The following is a 24,563-nucleotide window of genomic DNA, read 5'->3' as shown; positions in this document are numbered from 1 at the left end:
GGTGCCTGGAAAACAGTAGGAGCTTAATTAATATTCATTGGTTGAATGAAAGAGCCAGGGCAGCTTTATGGCTTTCATGACCCCTAGGCACTTTAGCTTTCATTGGCTCCTCCCTCCACAGAATATATGTCAAATTATGTTTTATAACAGTGTCGATATAACTATGAATATAATCCAAGCTGGAAAATACTTTTTGTTGTTCTGATTCGAAAGAAATGAAAACATTTTATGGACCCCAAAAAGCTTTGTGGGCCCTAGGCATTGTGCCTCCTGTGCCCAATAGATGAGTCAGCCCTGTGAATAGCAGGGCCTTTTCAAAGGATTATTAGGTAGCAAGGCTAGACAAATAATATGGAATACGGTTATGGAAGGTCTCGTACATCTGACTTTGAATTTTATACATTTGAACTTTATTTAATAGGTGTGATATTGTACTTTATAATAGGGAATACATATTTGGTCTTCCTCCATGTTTCTGACGCAAGGCTCCTAAAACCCTTGACGTTTCCTCAGTGATGAACACGATAAAGGTATTTTTATTACGTTAATAAGGTAACTTTTAGAAAGTCCTACATATCCAAAGGATAGGGTTGGGTAGCCAGAGGAGCCAACCACAAGATTAGAAGGTTGGAACTTTCAGTCCCATCCCTACCTCCCCCAGGGAGGGGAGAGGACCAGAGATTGAGCTCATTGCCGATTGCCAATGATTTAATCAGTCATGACTATGTAATGAAGTCCCCATAAAAAATTGAAAGGATGGGGTTCAGAGAACCTATGGGTTGATGAATCAGAACACTTCCAGGTGCCAACGTCTGGCCCCAAACTCCACAAGGACTGAGATTCCTTTGTTCAGGACCTTGTACTTTATATCTCTTCATCTGGCTGTTGACTGGTATCCTTTAATATCCTTTGTAATAAACTGGTAATCTAGTGAGTAAACTGGTCTTCTGAGTTCTGTAAGCTGCTCTAGCAAATTAGTCAAATGCAAGTTGGAAGTCACGAGAACCTCATACTTGTAGCCAGTCTGTCAGAGTACAGGTGACAATTTGGACTTGCAATTGGCGTGTGACGTGGAGAGCCGTCTTGAGGGACTGAGTCCTCAACCTGTGGAGTCTAATGCTGTCTCTGAGTAGACAGTGTTAGAAATGAGTTGAATTGTAGGACACCCAGTTGGTTTTAGGGAATCCTTGGTGGTGTGGGTAAGAACTTCCCCGCCCCCTACACACACACACACACACACACACACACACACACACACACACACATTGGAATTGAGTGCAGAATCTTTCAGCAGGCAATAAAAATCATGAAAGATTCTGAGCTAAAGAATAATATGGTTTCAACCTCCCAGAGCCACTGTAAGAAAAAGCCACGGATGAACAAAGGAAGAAGACATTAATCAGGAAGGTTCCAGAATGGGATCTGAACTCTGGTACTGATAATGGTGGTAGTATTGGGAGAATAAAAGCAGAGCTGGGAGAACTTGTGAACTTCTCTCACAGCCAACGAGGGAGGGTACATTCAAAGATGGCTGTGGTTCTGAGCCTAGCCTGGGAGAATGATGTGATCGTGAACAGAAACAGTGTCATCCAGAGAAGACAGACTTGGTGGGGAACATGATGGATTTGCTTTGGGACATATTTTGGGGATGGGATGCTGGCAGAACAGTCAAATGGAACTTAGCAGTCAGACAGAAATGTAGGTCTGGAACTCTGAAGCTTTACATTTTTAAACAATCTCCAGCCAACTTCAATGTTATTAAAATCATAGTATAAGAATAATGAAATCAGAAAAGAGCATTTCTAACCAACCATTCAAATACAAACTCCTCTTTGGACTGGCTGATTTGTCCTAGTCACTAGGCCCAGTTAAGGGGGTCCCCCAAGTCTCCCTCTTCTTTGTTCGTCTTAGCCAAGGAAATAAAAGAAATTCTAATGAATTCTATTATAATAGAGTAAATTCAGTGAGTTCACCCTTATTCTAAGTCGACGCTAATTAAATGAGCTAACTGACCATAGATCGTTACCATTACACTTTTAATTAGTAGAGGCTTAAAAACTCCTATTTCTATAAACCTGTTAGGCAAGTATGAGGCCTGCAGCATTTCAATAGGACCCTGCCAAAGAAAAAGTTGGTTGGGAGAAGGGCAACTTCTTCACTGGAGGCTGGGCCCTATGAACAAAGCTGGACTAATGGGGCTTCATGGTCCCCGGTCTCAATGTTTGCATCCTGTGAAACAGATTCTATGGCAAGCAATTTCACCCAAGATCCCTAGCCTAAGTTATCAGGCTGGCATGAATTTTTAATGTTAGAATCAAGCAGTAGAGTAATGGCTCTCCCTCTGGGTGGGATTTGAGCAATCTGTCCCTTTCCTGCAAAGTTCTTCTGAGACCTTAACATTTTTAGATTTTACCATGAAACCAGGATGTGATATCACAGGTCTTCTTAAGCAATCTGTGCCTCTGTTACCCTATTTGTAAAGTAGAGGAAATATTGTACAGCTCATGGGATCGTGGTAAGTGTTCAGTGAGTTACTTTATACACAACACTTTATGTCTTATGGTAATTTATGTATAGGAGACTGCCTGGTTCATGGTAAATGGTCAAGAAATATTAGCTTTTTAAAAAGACCTTATTTATTTATTTCAGAGAGAGAGAGAGAGAGCACGCCTGCACTTAAGTGGGGGGAAGGGCGGAGGGAGGGGGAGATAGAGAGAATCTTAATCAGGCTCCATGCTCAGAGTGGAGCCTGACTCGGGGCTCGATCCCATGACCCTGAGATCATGACCTGAGCTGAAATCAAGAGTTGGCTGCTCAACCGAGCCACCCAGGCACTCCATACATGTTAGCTTTTAAATTTTGATCACAGTAGCTCTCTTCTCTTCTACTGCATTTTCCTCCTAAAAATAGAAATTGTACATATCTGCATCAAAGTCACTTAAGTGTTTGTTTGAATGCAGAGTCCTGGGCACCACCCAACACCGATGAAATAGTGGTCTCTAGGAATGGAGCCTAGAAATCTGCCTTTGAACAAATTCCCTAAGAGATTTTAGTCTCCCTGGAGTTTGAGATCCACTAGTCTGCTGGGTTTACATGAAATACAGATGACATGTCTGCCTTGGCCTCGATGTCCTGCTGCCTGGGTCAGCTATGGAATGTATTTTTCATCATCTAGAAAACCCAAGACCTGAGGTGTGCTGATTTCTCGAAGCATGGTGGAGCCTGGGTCAGGATAAGGTCAACAAAATCACTCTAAAGAATATCTGATTCCTGCTCCACCCCTCAGTCTTGTTCTAGAAATCTACCTCATGACCTGTTATGATCAATTCCCAGCCTGCAGCCGCTGGAGGGAGCCTCTCACGACCATCAGGTTTCCTAGAAGGAGGTCTGTTTAGGGAGCCTGGTGATGCTTTGAATACATCTGTCACCACATCAGTCAGGTCATATACACAACATACATGACTCCGGCTGCCGCCTGGGTGTATATCCTCTGATTCCCTGGCATGTCAGTATATGAGATGATTAATTTTGAACCACAAGCTCACTGGATGTGACATTCAAATTTGACCCCACTGGGCAACCTAACCCCACAGCAGCCATTGCGTGCCTCATATTTTAAAGATGAGAATCTTGCCACATCATCATCGCAATCACCATACAAAATAGTAAGTCCTGTTTCTATAGGATTTTATGATTGGTTATCAAAGAACTTTCACAGCCATTACCTAGCATGCCCTTACAGTGGGAGTTAGAAAAAAACAGGAGTCCTTCCCACTTCATAGCAAGTGGAATCTCAAGGAGTTTGTGTGATTTGCCTAAACTCACCTAACAGATTGGAAGCTAACAGGACTGGTGATCTCCATGCTCCGGCCCCGGCATGGGCTTGTCCTGCTAACCCACACCGCCTCCCACCGTCGTAGCCTCAAGGTAGAGAGGAGGTAAAGAGCACTAGTCCTGGGATCACACTTGGAATCCTGAGTCCATCACTCACTAGCTGTGTGACCTTGAGAAAATCTGCTTCATGGGGGTGAGATAAGGCTGAAATGTAAAACGCTGTGCTTGGCACACAGTGAACACTCTATAGTTGTTTTATGCCATATGTTTTATGTTTTATTAAAACTGTAGATATCCCTGACAGTCAGCCATGGTGGTTCTGATCAAAATGGCAATGATTTTGTCTTGTCTACTACATACCTTTTTTGAGTAATAGGACAAAATGGTTATTATATTCCATTTTTCTTTCGTTCTTCTTTTTTTTTCTCTGATAAAATAGAGAAACCTTTTGGGACTTATTCTTCAGTTTTCAAAAACTTTAGACTAACTTGTTATTATGTGATACTATGTTTGACTCAGGGAATTGGATTTTTTTCCCCCAGAGAACTGAACTTAAACTTTTATCCCAAATCCAATGAGTCCAGCTACTCTGTTTTGTTCCGTTAACTTTTTGACCAACGTTAAAAGTAAATGCTTAAGAGACACACTGGGTCAAATCAGCGGGGGGGCTATGATCAGGCAAGAAAAAGACGGTTGTTGGATGACTGTCCCTGGTATCTCTTGATTTGGTGAGTTGGTCCCTGACCAATTTCTAAACAATATCTTGAAACTCAGAATGAAATATTAAGTAAAGAAATAAATTAGGGGCGCCTGGGTGGCACAGCGGTTAAGCGTCTGCCTTCAGCTCAGGGCGTGATCCTGGAGTTATGGGATCGAGCCCCACATCAGGCTCCCTGCTCTGCTGGGAGCCTGCTTCTTCCTCTCCCACTCCCCCTGCTTGTGTTCCCTCTCTCGCTGGCTGTCTCTATCTCTGTCAAATAAATAAATAAAATCTTTAAAAAAAAAAGAAATAAATTAAAAGGTCGACACTCAGCGAACCATCTGCCTTGGATGATAGAATTATCACTGTGAGTTAATTACAGTCAGAGAGGTTTTATGCCTTTTCTCACAAGCACTTCCCGCTAACAATTCTGTTCATTGCCACACCTTACACTTTTCTGTTCCACATGCAGCACCCCATGAACGTCATTGGCCCTGCAGGGACACTGCAAAGCGAGAGAGGTGAATGAGCTACCTGTCAGGCTATGGGCCCTGGAGGTTCTGAGCACAGAACAAGCCCCCGACACAGGTCCCACCCGAGAGGATAAAGCATATTAAGGCAACAGCCTGTATTCTCTGTACTTCTAATGAGGATGGCCCTCTTCCCGCCTGCCCCTGCCCCTCCCCTGCAACTCCCCAAAGTGGCTGGAACCAGGGGAGTTTGCTCATATCCAGACAAACAAAAGCATGAGACAACAGAAGACTGGGAGCATCAGAGTGGCCATCTGACATGCAGAGAAGTGACCCACGAGGGGAATGGAACCCAAGAAAATAACTCATAAGAAAACAAAATGATTCCCAGCAGCACTATTTTTAAGGAAAAAAAAATATATATAAAGAACTACACACTACACCAGTGTATGGAAGGGCCAGAAACATCCTGATGGAAACCATGATGGAAGAGCATACAGCTATTAAACAGAACAAGTTTATGGGCTGCAAACACGTAGAAATGTTTATATAGAATGGTACAAAGTGGAAAGTCACAACTAACAATGTCAAATTTAATTTATAGGACTGCATTTAAGTGCTGACCATGGCTATAAAAAAACTCACAACCCCAGAGATTAGAATCTTTATGAGTTTATCCTATCTCAACTTAAACGGATCATACAACCCTATGACTGCATTTCTCTAGTAAGTTCATTTTCCCAGTCTTGTTAACTGCTCTGTACTTCCTCCAGTGGCTCGAACTTCCCAGCTCTCCAATAAGAGAATCCTGGGAGACATCTGTGACTCTTGATCTGCCTGCCCGAATTTGGCAACATGCTCCTTCTTTCCTGTGTTCCATCCACACTGGCCTCTTGGTCTTTGAATTTGCTAAGTGTTCTCCTTTCTCAAGGGTTTCCCCGTGGTCTTCCTGCTGCCTTGAGGGCCCTTGTCCCAAGGCGGTCAACTCAACCAAGGCTCGTATTTACGTACCTCCGCTATTCTCCTCACTTGTGGCTGTATATATGTCTTCCCAGCACCTAGCATGCTTTGTAATTACAAATGCATTTGCATGATTATTGGTTACAGTGTCCCCTCTCCCTAAATAGACTGTCAGCTCCATGAAGAATAATATCTGAGCTGTTCACGATTGTGTATCTATCCAGCACGACACAGCGCCTGGCCCAGATGGCTTGTCTCATAAAACTCGGCTGAATGAATGAGAAGGTTGGATGAACGGGTGAATGAATGAAATGATGTGAATGCAATGTAACAATCTTTAGGTTTTATTTTTTCCACAAAAGTAACCATGTGGTGTAGACTACTGAATAATACTTTGCTCTCATTTGAGTAGTATTTAGAGAAAAGTCGAATCACCCGGAGAAGTCAGAGAGAGCCAACATGTATATGTCAACACCGACTGTCACTCTGGCAAAGACATGACCCTATTTATCATATTGTTTGTCTTGTCTGAATATTTACAAAAATATAAGCTCAAAGGGCAGAGACGTGGTGGGAGAGGGAGGAAGGTATAAAAGACGAGTAAGCAAATGAAGGCCTAATGCTAAGGTGGAAAGTCCTTCCTCCTGCCATATGCTTTCAGTGCACTCTTGTCATCATTTCCACTCGCGCATCCTGTTCGAGCCCTCACTTCTTCAGCCCCTGTCTGCAGCAGCTTTCCACAAAGAGCTTGATGACAGCTGTGGCTGTTGGGAAAACCAAAGCCTCATTTTTCTCTCTTCAGAAGTATCTGAGGACGGTGCTACTTGCCACCACTTAACAAGCGGGATTGTAAGGCCAGCCGTGGTGAGGCTGGTGATTTCTTCTCCTACAGAGAATGCCGTAATTCCAGAATCTTATAATTCCTGCAGCCACCTCTAGGCCAACGGCAGGTGGTAACTGATGCTGACTGCACAGGATCAAGGCTGCGAGTCACCCCAAAGAACAACCAAAGCAAATCAGGAGTTGAATTCTCATCGCCTCTCTTAATGCCTTTTGAATTATCAAATTACTATTTTTTTTGCATTATGCTATTTTATTACTAAAAGAATGACATGGTTGTGATCAATAACATAAGTACTTGAGGGGACCCTGTAAAATTAAAACAAATCCAGTAATGAAAATAGCTACCATTTTAAATACCTTGTCTCTGTTACATTTTTCATTTCTCACAATAACCCTTCTTACTAGTAAGGAAAATGAGATTCGAGATGCTAAAATAGATTCAACCTGATAGGGAGTGGGGTTGAAAGTCAGGATTCAGTCTGTTCTCAACTATGTTATTAAGTAGCTGTGTGGCCTTAAGTAAGTCACTTTACCTCTCTGGGCTTCTGTTGCCTTCCTAGAGAAAGGATGAATGAGTTAGACTTAGAGATGGTACAGGTCCCTTCTTGCTCTGAGTGCTGTTTCGTGCTGAATTGTATTGCTTTCCTTCATCAGTGATGGTTCTAGTTCTTGTTTGGGGGTTTTGTTTGTTCTTGTTTTTCTTAATCCACATAACTTTCTCATCATCTAACTCTCAGCCTGTCACTCAGGGAGTTTCCCTGACCGATCCTGCCGAAATAGCCTGTCCAGCCTCCTCCACGCTCTATTACAAATTCTAAACACCTTAGCATGGCAGACACAGTCACCATAACTTGGCCCCCATTTTCTCCTCCAGAACCCAGAAAATGACCAATAAATCTTTGTTGATTGGCTTGATGAATATATCCAGTGTGTTACAAGTTCTTCTGATTCTGCCACAGAAAACTCTAGTTCTGTGCTGTGCCATATGGCTGTTCACATGTGGCGATTTAAATTTAAATTAATTAAAATTAAAGGTTCAGTTCCTTAGTCTCACTAGCCACATTTCAAGTGCTCAAGAGCCACACGTGGGTAGTGGCTAGTGTGGACTAGTGGCGAACTGAAGACTTGCATCACTGCAGAAGTTCTATTGGACGGTGCTGGTCTGAATACCGGCCCTTCCTCTCTAACCCCACTGTGGTCCCTCACCTGGATTCTTACTCCGCCTCTTAATGGGGCTGACAACAGTCTCCCTCGCCAGTCCATCTCCACTCTGCCTCATCCGTTGAGTTCATCGCTTCATGCAACAGGTATTTAGGGAGGACCCTCTCCATGCCAAGTCCTCCCAGAAGACTGAGCAGTGCACAGGTCAGACCTAGTCCTGACTCAGTGAACTTCGAGCCTAGATACCGTGTGTGTGTCAAGCCTATGCTCAAAAACCATTGTTGGGTCCTCTTTACCAAAGCGCCTTCAAGTGTTGCCAGAGTGCTGGGCTCTGGAGGACGCAACAGAGAAAGTCCACTCTGCTTGCAGGAGGGGGCTCCCCGAAGCAACAGTTCCTGTGTGTGTGTGTGTGCGTGTGTGTGTGTGTGTGTGTGTGTGTGTGTGTGTGTGCGGCAGGAGGGCCTGGACCCCGTGAGGTGCACTTGTAACTTCTGGCCCCCGAGGTGAGTCTCAGAGGCACCCTGGAGGGTGGAGGGTCTCCTGGGGGAGGGTAGAGGGCCTCCTCGTGCACTGTGGTTTCTTCCTCCTCACCTCTCCTGCACGTTCTGTAGCCAGCGCTGTGTCCCATCGTTTTACCCCTGCTCCCTGCCCTCTCCATGCCCAGTCATGCCTCAGTGCTGTTGCACAGCCTTTCCCCCAGTGGGGTTTCCTTTCTCGTTCTTTTCACCTGATGAATTCTCATTCATCCTTCAAAGCCCACTCCAAATGTCCCTCTCTGTGAACTCCTTCCCAGCAACCCCAGGAGAGTAGGGGTTCTTTTTCCTGTGTGCCCACAGCTACCTGTTGTTAAATCTCGTACAGCACTTATTATGCTTACCCGGACCAGCTATTTATATACGCTTCCCTCCAGCCGACTAGAATTCCTCCAGAAGAAAGACTTCTTACTCATCATCCTAGCTCCAGTGCCTGAAATATAAGAAGCCCCTAATAAACGATTTGGGACAGATGATTAATGAATGAATAAATGAGTGAATAATGTATGAATATTATGAAAGTACCTGGCCCGTCTGCGGTTCTCCAGTGAGACTGCACTGATTCTAGGACTTCTAGAACTTCTATGGTCTAAATAAAAAGACCAAAACTGTCTACTTACTCTTATCAAAGAGAAAATGTTATCTTCCTTAACATTCTTATTTTGAACCTACTTTAAATGTCCCCTTTACCCTTTTTTCCCTCGTAGGGTAGATTTTTTTTTTCTTTTCTGTCCCCACAAGCTTCCCTTTGTGGCTAACCAAAGCTCAAGGATCAAATGCTTCCTTTCTAAATACCATGTGTCCCAGCGCGCTCTTTCTTCTGATGGGAGATGACACTGTGTTAATTACAGGCTCCTTCTTACTTGCTGTCAAAACTGCTGTATGCAAAATACACAGCTTCTTCAATAAACATGATTACACCATGAGGTGAGTGCTTCATACGCTAACCAGAAGCAGGCCTAACATTTCTTGATTTTTCCCAAACCTTTAAAAGCATAATCAAACCAAAGAGAAAATTCATGAAATATTTCCACAGAGGTTCCCTTCCAGGTCCCCTGGGTGTGACCCTTGAGTCACCCAACCAGTCTGTTATTTCTGTGGTTCTTCAGAGGAGAGGAAAAGGTGTCCCCAGAAGCCCCTCAACAAGCCAGTTCAACACATGACATATTGATTAACCCACTCAACTACCTCATAAACTTCCTGAGATTCAAATCTGATTTTCTTGCTATGTCAGAATATTTTAAGTTAGAAGATTAATCTCCCTCACATCTGCTTCTCCAAATGACTCTGCAGACACATCACCCTGAGAAGGGAACCTGGCTGTCTTTACCAAAAGTATACAGGCCCAGCTTCTAGCTTTCCCCAGTGGTTAGAGCTCCATGCCTTTTAGTATAGGCTAGGGAAGGAAAACTAGGTTGGGATACATCTATAATCACCATTCCTTAGAATTACTTCTGTTAAATTTGCTAGTGTCAATCACACAAGAACAGTATTTCATCACTAGAAAATCCTAGTTGCTGAAATCTTTTTAGTAACTTAATCAGCAATAGTCAGACGCTGAGCCACATCCAGCCTTTGCTACATCCAAGATTTTGTTACAATCCCCAGACTTTTTAGATTATTTTCTGGTAAGTCCTGTTCTGATTTTAGAAATGACTCAGTAATGTGCATAGCTGTGATCAAGTTCATATAAAAGGTGTCGGGTAGGCCTGTGTGCGTGCATGCATGTGCGTGTGATATCCTCAGGGTTCCAGTAGATACTAAACCACAACCAGGTGAGGGAGTTTTTGTTAAAAAACAAAGGCTTGCCAAAAGCTCAGGACTTCCCAACTTTTGATGTGTCTTCTTTTATGACTCCATACTAACTATATGTGTGGCTCACATGACAGCAAGCGTGAAATGATTTCATAAACAACCCTGGGCTGTTGCCCTTCAGATGAGTATTTGATGGCTGTGGCTGTCTTAGTCTGTTGGAATTGCTGTAACAGCATACCATAGACTGGATGGTTTATAAACAACAGAAATGTATTTTTTATAGTTTTGGAGGCTGGGAGCCCAAGACTGGGGTGCCAGCATGGTCGGGTCCTCTTCTGGGTTGCAGACTTCTCCTCACGGGGTGGAAAAAGCAGAGAGAGGAAGCAAGCTCTCTCATGACTCTCAACGGTTCCATCCTCGTGACCCCATCTCATTCCAATTACCTCCCAAAGGCCTCATCTCCTAATATGATGACATGGAACGGTAGGGTTTCAACATAGGAATTTTGGTAGGGGGAAGGAGAGAACATTCAGTCTGTAACAACAGTTGGCTACTCAATAGCCTTTTCATACAAAGTCCACTTCCAATATGGAAGCCAGTAACCCTTCCAGCTGTATCACTGACCACACAGGCCTGTGACCCTATCCTGACCCATGATACTAAGGGGAAATTTGTTAGGGGGCGTATTTTTGGAAAAGTTTTCCTCCCTATTTAAAAAAAAAGGAGGGAACTCAAGCTTTCTCCTTGTCTTTCTTTGGATGTTGTAGTGTGAAGACAAAGAATAACAGATAAGTCGATCTGGAATCCTGATAACTTGTTACTGTATTCATCATGCTGAAAAAATAGACACCTCCTTGTTTAAGCCAGTAGTTAGTTAGATAATCTGATGACTCCACTGGACTACGGTGTTACAAAGACTGTTCTATGGCACGTGGCAGGGAATCCATATTCAGCCGCAGTTTACTCTTCCCTTCACCAGCAAAAGGTGTTTATTATTCTTTTCCTCATTACACAGAAGGCCAAAGAAAGAATATAAGGAACAGGGCACCAAGACATAAAAAACATTTAGTGCTGGGTTTGGAAAAACATAGGAGCATCAGCAAATAAGCTGGCAAATCAACAAATCGCCAGTATTCTGCCATGCATTAGAAAGAATCAAATTCTCCTTTGCAACCGAGAAAGGTTGTATATAAAGGGAAGATTGGATAAGAGCATAAACAAAGACTGAAGACTCTGGAGATGGAAGGGTCCAGAAGCAAGAAGGCAATAACTCAGGGGAGACCAGAGTAGGACACTAGTGTAGACTAAGAAGAGGATCAATGAAATCCAGAAAAAGAGAAACTTTAAGTCTATGTCAGACCACTGTCTTCTCTTGACTAAGCTCTATGTGTTTCAGTAATTTTCAACTAAGTTTCTGCTTTTCCTATAAAGACCCAAGTAAAGTGTCCCTCAACATACTGCTATAGATAGATACCAGATACATGTGGGTCTGCTTTGATTCTTGAAATAAATACTCTGGTGCTCTTTTATCAGATTTTTCTATCAAGGTGAACGTCTTTCTGGTGGTATTATAATTTAGATATTTATTAAGCACTTGTGTTAGCTGGTGGTATGATAGCCACCTCCAGAGATGATTAAACAGGCACAGCCAAGGAAAGGAAGATGGCGCCCCATCTGTCCACTGACAACACTGGCAGCCCCGAGAGAGAGGTCCAGGCATGGGGCAATCTGTCACATCCCAGCTATGGGTGTCCCCTGGCACTTTTAACAGGAACCAAGGTATTACACCAGTCAGCTGACTCCTAAGAATGGGACTTCTCAACCTGAGGCAACTAGAACTAAACCATTTCTCCAGAAAAGAAAGAATGGATTCCTTGATATGGCCTATGCCCTTCCTCACATTTACATACCAGTTTCTTTAGAAAGGGAACCTTGAGTTCCTAACAGGAAACTGATCCTAATGCTTCATAAAAAATCATGTGAAAAAAACAAACAAAAGAACAACTCTCAGAACTATAAATGAATGTGTATGAATGTCCTCAGACACTGAAGCCCATGTGAAATACAGCTGATTCAGCCCATCAGGGGATAGTGAGTCTTCCCACAAGGCCCAGCTTGCTTTAGAGTTAAAGATGGAACTAGAAATTCTAATTCATATCATCTGATTCTGATCAAGGGCAGAGTCTTTCAGCCATTCTGTCAGCATTCAAAGACTATCGTATTATTCCCTCGATAGCACACAAACCCTCCATGAGTCGCAGAGTCCCAGTGGGGATGTAAGTGTTCGCCTCTGGTGAAAATGGGAATTTCCATGGAAAATATGACACAAACACTACCTTTTAGATCTCAAATGAATCAGGTTTTATACCAGAAAGACTTTTCCCGTTAAAACTGTACTTTGGGGAAGTGGTTTTCAAAGGGCCTGTGGGCTTCCTGATGGTCCCCTCGGGCCTTCCTGGGGCCCCATAACCTGTTCTGTTCAAGTTTAAAATGGGGAACAATGCAGAACAATGGGAAAACTATGGGCTGTGGAGTCAGTTCTATTTTGAAATTTGGAGCCTGCTGCTTCCTCATCGAATGACAGTAGACCAATTAACTAATTTCTCTGAGTACCTACTGTAGGGGATTGATGTGAGAGAATACATGTAATGTACCTAAGAAAGCACAAAGGATCATCGTGTTAAAGCAGACTCATAAAAATAAAGACCTTACCCAGTACCAAGCTTTGCTAATAGCTTCAGGGAAGGAAGCAATCACAAAGTTCAGGTAAAGCAGCCAGTGGTCCGGGACTAGTGCAGCCCCCCAGGCCTTTCATGCCACAGCAAGATACTCTCTTGCCCAGATTCATGGAAAACCTTTGAGCCACATATGTGGCCACGTCACCTACACATCAAGTTTCTTCACATTCTATTCAGGTAGTCACGTAATGTATTTCACCGTTTCCCAGGACCCATGCCCAATACATCCATGGATTCCAAGTTTGCTACAGATGAGCAGGCCAGGCAGGCCGGGTACCTCCTTCCACAAGCATTTCACAGATAAGAACCCTACACAGCAAATATCATTAGCGTGTTTACATGAAGATTTGATTGTTCCTTCCTTCTGTCTTTCCCATAGGCTTCCCCCGGTAAAGAGAGAGGATGGGTTGATTGCAGGCTTATTGCTAAACATTTCCTGCCCAGTACCTAGCCCAGACTGGGACGTGACAGGTAGTAGCTTTTACCACATTATATAAAATAATAACTATAACATGATTATGCCTATCCTTCCATTTCTGCCTGACTTTCCAGGACTTGCATAGTTCAGCCTCTCTATTTCCTGCCTCTACTCATCTAGGCCTCCTTTCCCTAACTGGTACAATTCTCATCTCTGCCTTTTCTCCTCTTTTTTTTTTTTTTTTAAGATTTTATTTATTTATTTGACAGACAGTGAGAGAGCACAAGCAGGAGGAGGGGCAGAGAGAGGGAGAAGCAGAGTCCCCGCTGAGCACGGAGCCCAATATGGGGCTGGATCCCAGGACCCTGGGATCATGACCTGAACCAAAGGCAGACGCTTAACTGACTGAGCCACCCAGACGTCCCTGCCTTTTCTCCTCTTCTTCTATTCCACTGTTCTACCCATCTCTCAAGGACACTCCTGTGCCCCTCCCTCCTGGAAAACCTGCACACCCACTCTGCCCTCTGGTTTCACCCTTTCTGCCATCTATAATCCGTGTTCTAGCACCCAACCTGGAGCATCTTATATCATACTGCTTCTCACTGGTGCGTGTGTGACAGTGTTCTTTCTCCAAATAGATTATAAATCCCATTAGAGCTGAGAACTCTGACTAACTTCATCTGAGTCACTCATACCAGGAAGCAGCCCTTGATCTCCCTCCTAAGCAGACATGGTCCCCCCGGTATTGACCTCAACAGCACCCCACTTACCACGTTACGATGTTACCATAACTTCTTATAATTTCTGATTTCATTGTTGCCTCTCTTCATGAGCCACAAGCTCCAGGAAGACAGGGTCATGCCTCTCTTGCTCACTCTTTCTTTTTTTTTTCCTGCTCTTGCTCACTCTTATTTCTCCAGTGCTTGACACAATACCTGCCAAGGAGTAGATAATTAATACATATTTCTTGAAGAAATCAATTTTCCCGCAGTATAACGGGTGGAGCAAGGAAGCCTGTGAGACACTGAACATACTGAGCATCTAGTCTGGGTACTCAGGATGCACAGACGAACAGGACTTCAGTCACCTGATCTCTGGACTGCGCAGGTTTGAGTGAACTTCTTTACTACCATTATCTGCGGTGTCCAGATATGTACAAACAGCTATGCAGCCATAATCAAAACCGGATCCCACCCGTGAAGCCCGGTGAGCTAATGGATGAAAGGAGAAAACCAAAGGCATGTATTTCTTTTTTTTTTTTTAAAGATTTTATTTATTCATTTGACAGAGAGACAGCCAGCGAGAGAGGGAACACAAGCAGGGGGAGTGGGAGAGGAAGAAGCAGGCTCATAGTGGAGGAGCCTGATGTGGGGCTTGATCCCATAACGCCAGGATCACGCCCTGAGCCGAAGGCAGACGCTTAACGACTGCGCTACCCAGGCGCCCCCAAAAGGCATGTATTTCTGAAGGGGTATGAGTGGTTTCCGGAAGACTTCCTGCTCCTGCTGGCCCTTCTTCCGCCCCAAATGGCCTTTATATTTACTACTGACCCCAATTCATGTGAAAACATTATGGCAATCCTTAAACTGAGCTTTAATTAGTAGCTAGTAGATCTCTCTCCTGCCCTTCATCTCCCCGTTCCTTGTGGGCAGTACTACACCTGTGTAGGCATATGCTAGGACACTTTCTGGAAACTTATTTTTGGAATGGCACAATCTGAACAGCATTCCAACTTGTTCATAACAGATTTTGGCCACCAGCATAAAAAATTCAAAGCTACATGCTAATTCACTACCATGCTCAAAGCAGATTATAATATATATTTAATTTTATCCATCTTAATATCACCCTATATAATGAAAGACATCACATTGTCATCTCTTTTCTTAAGTCAGTGCACCTCTCATGGATTTAAGGCAAGGTCAGTCCATTCCCCAATTTTCTGAAAAAGAAGGGAAACAATGAATTTGGTGCTTATTAGTTGTATCTTATAAATGTTAAAGAGAAACTCTGGTAGACCAATCTTGGAACTCCTTCTGGGAAGAGGGGTTGGAATTACGGAAGGGAGGCAGCCATTCATATATGATATTTTCTCAAGCTGGTGATTTTCTTTCTTCCTTCCCTCCCCTCTCCCCTTCCTTCCTCCCTTCCTTCCTTCCTTCCTTCCTTCCTTCCTTCCTTCCTTCCTTCCTTCCTTCCTTCCTTCTTCCCTTTCTTGGCCAAATGATTATGCAGTGCAGCTCAAGATGAGAAAGCTTCTTCCATTCAGGCTTTCACCTACTGGGGCTACCTTCCTGGTGCCCAACCTAAACTTGTCTGCAATGGACACCAACATCACCAGCAGCCTTTATCCACACACCAAAAAGACCGATTCTCTCAAAAACAACCTGCTGACTGCTATTTTTTCATCATTACATCTTCCCCCCCACTAATGCTCCTCTCTTTTTCTTTCCTCCTGGAAGGTCACTCCATATCCTTTGGTACTCTCTTCAAAGACCTTCTCCATGCTCCGTCCTCCTCTGTGGTCATGTGTTTAGGAATGAATTCTCTGCTCTCCCACTAAACGGGAGCTCTTTGAAGGCAGGCTCTGTGTCTCATTTGCCTTAACATTCCCACTGCCTTTAAAGGGCCTGGAACCTGGTGAGTGTTGAGTAAATGTTTGGATTTAATGAATACATTGAATCAACATTGAATCAAAGAACAAACACTTAGTGTCTGGGAGATACACTAAGAAGTGAGTTTAATGATCCATATTTTAGCACTTCATTCATCTGTGACAGAGAAATAAGTGGCAAGAAATCTTCTAGACAACAACATCATGCCCTGTGAAGCCAGGGTTGACGGAGAGGCAGTAACAGTAAATGACAATAGAAGTTTCGACTGCGCCTTATGTAGTCTCTGAGGACAGTTGGACAACACCGATCTAAAGAGAAACTTGAAGGAAAAAACGGACAAAAGAATCTCTTCAACTGCTTTCAATTAAGCCAAATAACCCCCTTCCCATTTATCAGAAGTCACATTTTTTCCCTCTTTCTACACCATTTAGAACTCTGACCAATGATCCCAGATGGTTCTGCTTTCCCAAATAGATTTTAGTACCATCTCCAATGCATTAATTTGGATTGAAGATGAAAACAAAAAGAACTGCAATTGCTTGAGAGGTCTCTTCCTCCCTCCCTTCTCCCCAACTGCTCCTAGGAGGTCTGAGGCCCAGAAGCCCACCTGGACGGGCCTGACAGAGGTAGCCCCAGGAATGCAAACAACATTCAGAAAACAGAACCTCAGAGTTTTAGTGAAAGAATGGAGTTTCAGGAGGTCCCTCTCCCTGATGTGCCCATGAGTCAGAGATAGCTGTACTTCGAAAAGGCCATTATGAGTTAAGGCCTACTTGAAGTACAATCTGTCTTGTATTGTAAAGTCAAGCCTGCAGTCCCTAACACCGACCAGCCTGGCCTGCTTCCAGACGGCACAGCCTACACCCCAGAGAGGGTGGAACAGACACAATTATCTTATTTTATTAGTGCCCCTCTGTGCACGGTCCCGGCCTCAGGCACCGGGCCATCTCAGATATTCCCTGAGCTCACCCCCAGGATGCAAACATTTGCCTGATGGATAAGTAGTTGGCATAGGCACGTTAAGTTCCTCGGGGGAAAGGTGCAGTCATATTATTTGACACAAATTATTATGCCTTCTACACAGAAACAGGATTGGAAAATTTCAGCGAGCGCTGTTTGCCTTCTTTCGGATGTCCTCGATTTCTCCTCAGAAGCTTAAAGTGGATTTTCAAACTGTTTGGTATCAGGATTTCCAGATTCTCTTTCTCTTCTAGTAAGACAGGTATTCTTATTCGAGGCGATAATAACGACAAGAGCTGCACTTAATGAATCTCCCCCTTGTGTCAGGTTCAGCGGTAAAGCCCACACACACAAGGAGAGAGAAAAAGACCTCTGGTGTCTCTTCCTCTTTTTGTAAAGACAACAGTCCTATTGGATTAAGGCCTCACCATACAACCTCATTTTAACTTGATTATCTCCTTATAGGCCCTGACTGGAATATAGTCATATTGGGGGTTAGAGCTTCAACAATATGAATTTTGGGGGGGTACACAATTCAGTTCATAACCACCTCACGGAGTCCTTACTCCAAGCTCAGGAAGTCAGGGGCATTCTCTACTTTTTATTATTGAGTAAACTGAGAGTGAAGTAATCTGTCCAAAGCCTCACTGCCAATAAATATGTTGGTGATGGTGGTGTTTCTTTTCTTACAGAAGGAGAAGTGGTGATACAGAGAGCTCGTTGGTATGAATGCAGGGTTGCTGACACAAAAGTCAGAAAGGAACTGGGAGGCAAAAAGGAGAGCAGAGGACTGAATTCATGGCAGTTCTACTCAGGTGATCCCCTTGCTGAGCTCTGGGGACACAGACAAGAACTCATGGTCACTGTCTTCCTGGAGCTCACCATCTCAGCACACAGAATGGGAGCCTTCCTTCCCGGGCCCAGATCTACATAAAACTAGGAAATAAGAAAATGTCCCTTTGGACCCCTTCCTTCTCTGAGAGGCCCTTCTGGGTCTCCCTTTGGTGTCACTCTCCTTAGAGGCTCCCCTTTGTGTGTATCTGCAACATGGTGGCTAACACCACAGATGACCTAGGGTCTTCACTGGTGGTGACTCATTTCTTATTGTTCTTCCTTTCTCTGACCCCTGTCCAGAACACTTTTTTTTCTTCCATTAAAACATCTTTGTTCCGAGTCCCATTCCCTAGAGGCAAGTCTCTCAGCTAGGAAAGGAAAGGAATGGTCATAGCTCATTTGTTAATTCCCCAGGGTAGTGTACTGACATTTTGCTGGTGGCCTCTGGAGAACTGGGGACTTATAGCACACATCTCAGGCATGATGGCAGGCAGCAGTGGGAATTTTTTGAGGGTAGGCAGATCTGTCTGTAGACATCAAACCCACAGTGAGTGAGACATCATCCATCCATCTTGGGCTTTTCACGAGTGAAGCTGTTCCTGCTACTGCACAGAATTGTGCTGAAGGGTGTGTCATAAACCCTGTCAATGCTTCACTCATATGGCTTAGACCTCACATTTCAGAATGAGGAAGGCCATGCTGCTTCTGGTTGCCGGCCAAGGACATCCCTGGGAGTAACCCTCCATCAATGACTCTCCAGAGATGGAGTATAAATACCTCAGCCCCCTCATCCCTGGGGTGGGATCATTCTGAGGCACGTGTTTTATGCTGTGACCTCACATTTCCCTGTGGCGTTCCAGTCACTTACTGTGGGAAACAGCATACTAACATACCTATTACTAGCTGCCTTCCCTCCTCTGGATGACTTTTCCACTACCAAACAGCAGATGGGGTTTCCTGTGTTTCACAGATCAGCTACTTGCACTAAAATCCTTTCCTTATTGTCAGCTTCTGGAGAGACCCAAATGGAGACAGGAGTGCAGCTGCACAGTGTGCAGGACTGGCTCTCTCGTCATGCTATGTGGTTGGCTGCCCTCCATTCTTCCCTACTCCCTCTGCATGGCTATAGAAAGAGGGTGGAAAGCCCACACCAGAGCTGGTCTTCCTGTGGAGATGTCTGGAGAGGGCAGTCCCAGATTACAGTGTTTCCTTAACCATAGACCCTAATTCTCTGAGTGGAACATTAACTAGATAAGAGTTGGTTCTGCCAGGGTGTGTACAGGCTCTGGGAATTAATCTGTTTCAACAGAATGCATGGGATTTATAGTCAGAAATGTTTTGATTGGATTCCAACTCTACTACATATGAGCTATGTGGCTAAACTTCTCTGTACCTTAGTTTTCTCAGCCATAAAATGGGATAATAATTAATCTCTCAAAGGACTGCTCCAAAGATGACAGTCATAACCAGTAAGGTTCCAAGAGGCTTACGTGAAGTTAAGGTAACTCAAAATAACCTTAGGAGGGTGTATCACTGATCCCTTATCCAAAACCCTCAGAGCCTGATGCGTTCTGGAATTCAGAATTCAGGTGTAATAAAGATAACAGGGTGCATGTAACATATATGGCAGAACTCCCATCAAGGGCTGAAGGAGTTCCCTAGACTCAATCACAATATTTCTGCACCAAAAATAAGAATATTGCGCGATAACACTCAAGGGAAGTATTGTTTTGGAATTGTAGATAAAGGTTATGTCCCAGAGAAGTTAAGCAACTTGTTCAAGATCACACACTAGGATTTGAACCCCAAAGACTAGTGCCAGAGTCCCTGCTCTAACCATTACACAGCACCACTTCCAGTAATGAAACCCTCTCACCAGAATGAATGAAAGTAAAAAGGGACTTGTATCTGATTCACAAGAAAGGTGAGAGCTGCTTTTTATTAATATCATAAATAAATTTATATAGATTATTTCTCCCAGAAACAAAATTAAAGATGTGGTCATATTTGAAACATTAATACTATAAAATATCAGGCTACGAAAAATAATAGCTACCATTTCTTGAAAATGTACTGAATAATTTACATATATTCACTTCCTTTAACCCTCACAAGAACCCTAGAGACAGGTTTTATTAGTATCACCTGGTTTCTAGATGAGGTTGAGTAGCTTACCCAAGGTCACCCTGAAATAAGTGTGGGGCAGGAGATCCAGTCTGGGTCTGGTGATGCCTGGGCCCCTTCCAGGACATTGCCCTGCCTCCAATGGGCGGCTATATGCTGCTGACCACCATTGTGTGGTCTACCCAAGGTCACAGGAGAGCCAGCATCCAAAGCATCGACTACCTTGGACTTATTACCTTGGAAGGTCTTGCAGTGATTGACTTCTGGTTTGTAAAGTGCCACGGCTCAATACAATTTCTGCTGCCCACTCTCAGCACTCTGACAAAAGAACAGTACCTAGTGTTCACTAGAAGATGCAAGGGAATTGATTGGAAAGAAAATTTTATCTTATTCCAGTCCTGTCCACAGTGTTGTACCATTCTATATTTAGATAAATGCTCTGCGCCGCCAAAGAGACAATAAAAACAAGCTGGAAAGGTCCTAGGCTCATGCCGGGAAACAATAAGAAGCTGAAAGTTCTCATTCTTTGCCCAGAGAATGACTATTTAAAAAACAGAAACAATAAAAACAAGCCATCTCTGCAAACACTGTGCGTTAAGGTCTGAGGCGTCTCGTACTCTTGGGGCAGTTGAAGAAGGAGGAGGAGAGCAGGGTCCTCTTATGCCTTTAGAAAAATGAGGCTCTAAGAGGGGAACTTATTCAAGTCTCAGCCTGGACTACTTGTAAAGTTAGGGAAGAAATTCAGTAGAGAAGTCATGGGCTAGCTGGAGGGGCCCCCTCTATGCTACTACCCCACAGACCAAATATGAACCTTCATATTTCAAAAAGATGAAAATGAATTTGAAAGACAACTGAGGTTCATTCATTCAAGGGTCTCAGGGCTTGATGGGTAGCCAAGGTCCAAGCCCCCCTCTTCCCCTCGAGAACCCTACTCTGGGCTACTCCTAGAAGGTTGTAATTCTTCCATTATTTAAAGGAACATGTTTCAATCAATAACTGTCTTCCACCACACTTATTTGTACACATCTACTACGACTTCTCCTTCTTCCCCTTCCCCTTCTTCTTCTTCTTCTTCTTCTTCTTCTTCTTCTTCTTCTTCTCCTTCTCCTTCTCCTTCTTCTTTAGTAAATTACAAACTCTTTGAGGGTAGAGAACAATCCCTAGTTATTTTACAATCTCTGTGGAAGCTAACATGGCACCTACTAAACAGATTTTTAAGTGGACCTCTGTTTTTCAAAGCCTTTTTCAGGTGTATCTTCTACTAGTCGGGGTCAATAAGTAGTTTTCTTTTCTGGTCTCATGAATCATCACATTTCTGGACTCCATCTAGTCTCTTTCACTTCTATTCTCAAACAAACCAAATCTTGCCTGAGCATATCTCTGTCTTGTTATACTGTGCTAAACACAGTAAGTGACAACCAGCCTCCGGGGACAAAAAACTTCTCGGGCACTTGGCCTACTTTTAAATCATCACCAACAGCAGATTGACCAAATGCTTTGCCATCACTTGCATGGGTCTCCACCTTCCCAGCCTTCCCTCCCAGTGTCTGAGCCACCCACCATCCAGCTGCAGGCAAGCAGCGTATTTTAGGTTCTCTTCCATTAACCCCTCACCTCAAAGCACCAATTTCTAAATTCACTAGAGTAATTAACATGAGCTGATATAACAAACCATGGGATTTCAGGGACCTAACACAAAATAAGCTTGTTTCTTCCAATGCAGGCGTTGCTGGTGACAGAGATGGTGGCAAAGGCGTGCCCTCGTCTAAAATTCTTATCCCAGGAGTGACACACAGCAGTCATGTTCCATTGTTTCCATGTCACAAGTCCACACCTAGATGCAAGAACAGGCTGGTGGCTGTTATTGCCAGCAGAGTCTAATAATCATCATAGGTAGGATATATTCTTCATTTTCATTTTGCAAATTGTATACTTTAATGATCTCATATAATATACACAACAACCCTAAAAAGTAGGAATTATCATCACCATTTTAGAAATGAAAGAAGTACATAAATATATATATCAATCACTAAGCCTCAGTGACTAAATATAAATATAAGTATAAATAAGTAAAAATAAATTTAAAAATATATATATATATACTGGGGCCCAGAGAGGATGAATAACTTGCTCAAAGTCACATAGTGAATGAATGGCAGGTCAAATGTGAACACAGACTTGTATGACTCTTAAGTTCCTTTCCCTTTGAAAGGTAAGCATTTGACCAGCCAGAGAGGAATTAAGACTGAAGAATGGCATTCCTGGTTGAAGCAGTAATATGTGCAAAGGTACTGAGCCCTGAATGAACATGGTATGTCTATGGAAGACTTAGGAATAATTACAACATTTGATGGCACTTACCCAAGGGTCCTAGAAATACCCAAATCATGTCCTAACCCTTAGTTACCCCTCTCCCAAATGCCACCGAAGAACTATCTACCAACAGAACAGAGGTAAAGGAATGCAAAGTAAGTGTCCTATTCTCAGCTGAAGTTGGGCTCCTACACCATTTATCCATCCATCTATTGATGCAAAGCCTTTGTAAGCTGGGCCAGAGCACCTGCACAAGGCTGAGAGCTCAGAGCAGGAACACTTTTTCTCCCCATAAGCCCAAACCCAACTTCAAGATTTCACCACACCTCATCTGACATAAACGAGATAGAAATGCTTGATGGGGGCGCCTGGGTGGCACAGCGGTTAAGCGTCTGCCTTCGGCTCAGGGCGTGATCCCGGCGTTATGGGATTGAGCCCCATATCGGGCTCTTCTGCTATGAGCCTGCTTCTTTCTCTCCCACTCCCCCTGCTTGTGTTCCCTCTCTCACTGGCTGTCTCTATCTCTGTCCAATAAATAAATAAAATCTTTAAAAAAAAAAAAAAAAGAAATGCTTGATGATTCAAGGTGGGAGCCAAAGGTTGGCTGGCCATGTTCCAAGCCTGAAGGCCCTGCCTTTCTCCCCATTTATGCCACATGGAAGCAGAATGGAGAGCTAGGTCTAGTAACTGCATCTGCAGCACAGGTGAAAAAGGTACAGGAGAGCAGCAGAGAGAACGATACCTTTGTACGTGACCCTTTAAATCAACGGTATGATATAATTTATATAAAATAACATACACTTGTTTTAAGTGTAAGTTTGGCGAGTTTTGAAACTGTAACTGCACATGTAACCTCACCACAATCAAGATGGAGATCACTTCCGTCACCCACCGCCTCCCCCCAAAATTCCTTCATGCTTTTTTTGTATTCCATGACCCCCACCCCAAGCTCTAAGCAATCATGGATATATTTTCTGTCACCATAGATCAGATTCGCCTCTTCTAGGATTTCATATAAATTGAATTGTATAGTATGAACTCTTTCAGCTCTGACTTTTGTTCAGCAGAATGTTTTCATTCATTCAGTCATTCATGTTGTTGTGTATCATAATTTTTGTTCTTTCTTATTGCTGAGTACTATTCCATTGTATGTATACACTACTATTCATTTATCTGTTCACCTATTGATGAACATTCAAGTTGTTTCCAGGCTTTGGTTATTAAGAATAAAACTGTTATGAATACTTGTGTATAAGTCTTTGTGTAGACAATGTGCACAATCTTTTAACGAACAGTCCATGATCTTTTAATGGACCTATGGTCAAACATGGTCCAGTGTCCTAGAATCTCACCAATCTATAGCAACTCTGTCCGTAGGTAGGAAAGAGGGAGGAGGAATAAGAAGTGTGACAAGATAGCATCACTTCTCTTCTACAAACTTAAGGCACATAGCTCCGTAATATCCATGGGTGATGCATATTAAATCCATCTCATCCCATGTATTTCTCTCCCATTTTCCCTCACTAGTTTTCTTCTTGTATTTTCTATTTTACTTCATTCTTCCTACAATTTTTAAAAAGAAATATTTAGTTTTGAGCACTGGAAAAAGTAACATGTTTTCATCACAAGACCTAATATTCTCATAAATGACTTTGATGTTTCATTTTGTTATTAAATACAGATGTGCTTTATTTTTATTTTTTTTTTAAAGATTTTATTTATTTATTCGACAGAGATAGAGACAGCCAGCGAGAGAGGGAACACAAGCAGGGGGAGTGGGAGAGGAAGAAGCAGGCTCCTAGCGGAGGAGCCTGATGTGGGGCTCGATCCCATAATGCCGGGATCACGCCCTGAGCCGAAGGCAGATGCTTAACCTCTGTGCCACCCAGGCGCCCCAAATACAGATGTGCTTTAAATTATCTTCCAGCTTATTAGAAGAGTCATCACGAAAACATGGCCAATTGCAAGTTTAACTGCTCCTGTCCCACCCCAGTTCTGAGGCCTGAATCTGCTGGGGGAATATGTCATTTTCCATATGGTCTGCTGTTTTAGGTCCCAGAAGAATAAAGGGTCTCAATACTTCTCGTAGCTCTGTCCACCTTCCAAATACGAAATTAATCAACAAATAGGGTCTGACCCATTGTAGACAGGGAATAAAAACAAACTAGCAAACAAACAAACAATCCATACAAACAATGGTGGTTACAGTAGGAAACATAAGCAGAAAAATACAAGAAAGCATGATATAAAATGATATAAATAAATCATTCAGACCAATGTCAAAAACTGGTGGACTGTGGGC

The 24,563-nt window shown here is 43.3% G+C and overlaps 1 protein-coding gene across 2 annotated transcripts in view; it reads right to left on the bottom strand.

Moving 5' to 3' along the window:
* Positions 1-24,563, bottom strand: part of TSEN15 (tRNA splicing endonuclease subunit 15) — a 92,265-nt gene that overhangs the window by 30,903 nt on the left and 36,799 nt on the right. For both annotated transcript variants that reach the window (XR_015722713.1, XR_015722712.1), the window contains exon 4: positions 14,183-14,347. The gene's annotated coding sequence lies outside the window, so the exon portion shown is untranslated. The remainder of the gene's footprint in view (positions 1-14,182; positions 14,348-24,563) is intronic.

Source organism: Ursus americanus, chromosome 2, assembly GCF_024610735.1.
Source record: "Ursus americanus isolate L20-20 chromosome 2, mUrsAme1.1.p, whole genome shotgun sequence".
Classification (NCBI taxonomy): domain Eukaryota; kingdom Metazoa; phylum Chordata; class Mammalia; order Carnivora; family Ursidae; genus Ursus; species Ursus americanus.
Note: the sequence above shows the minus strand (reverse complement) of the source record. Positions and strands in the feature narration are given on the sequence as shown.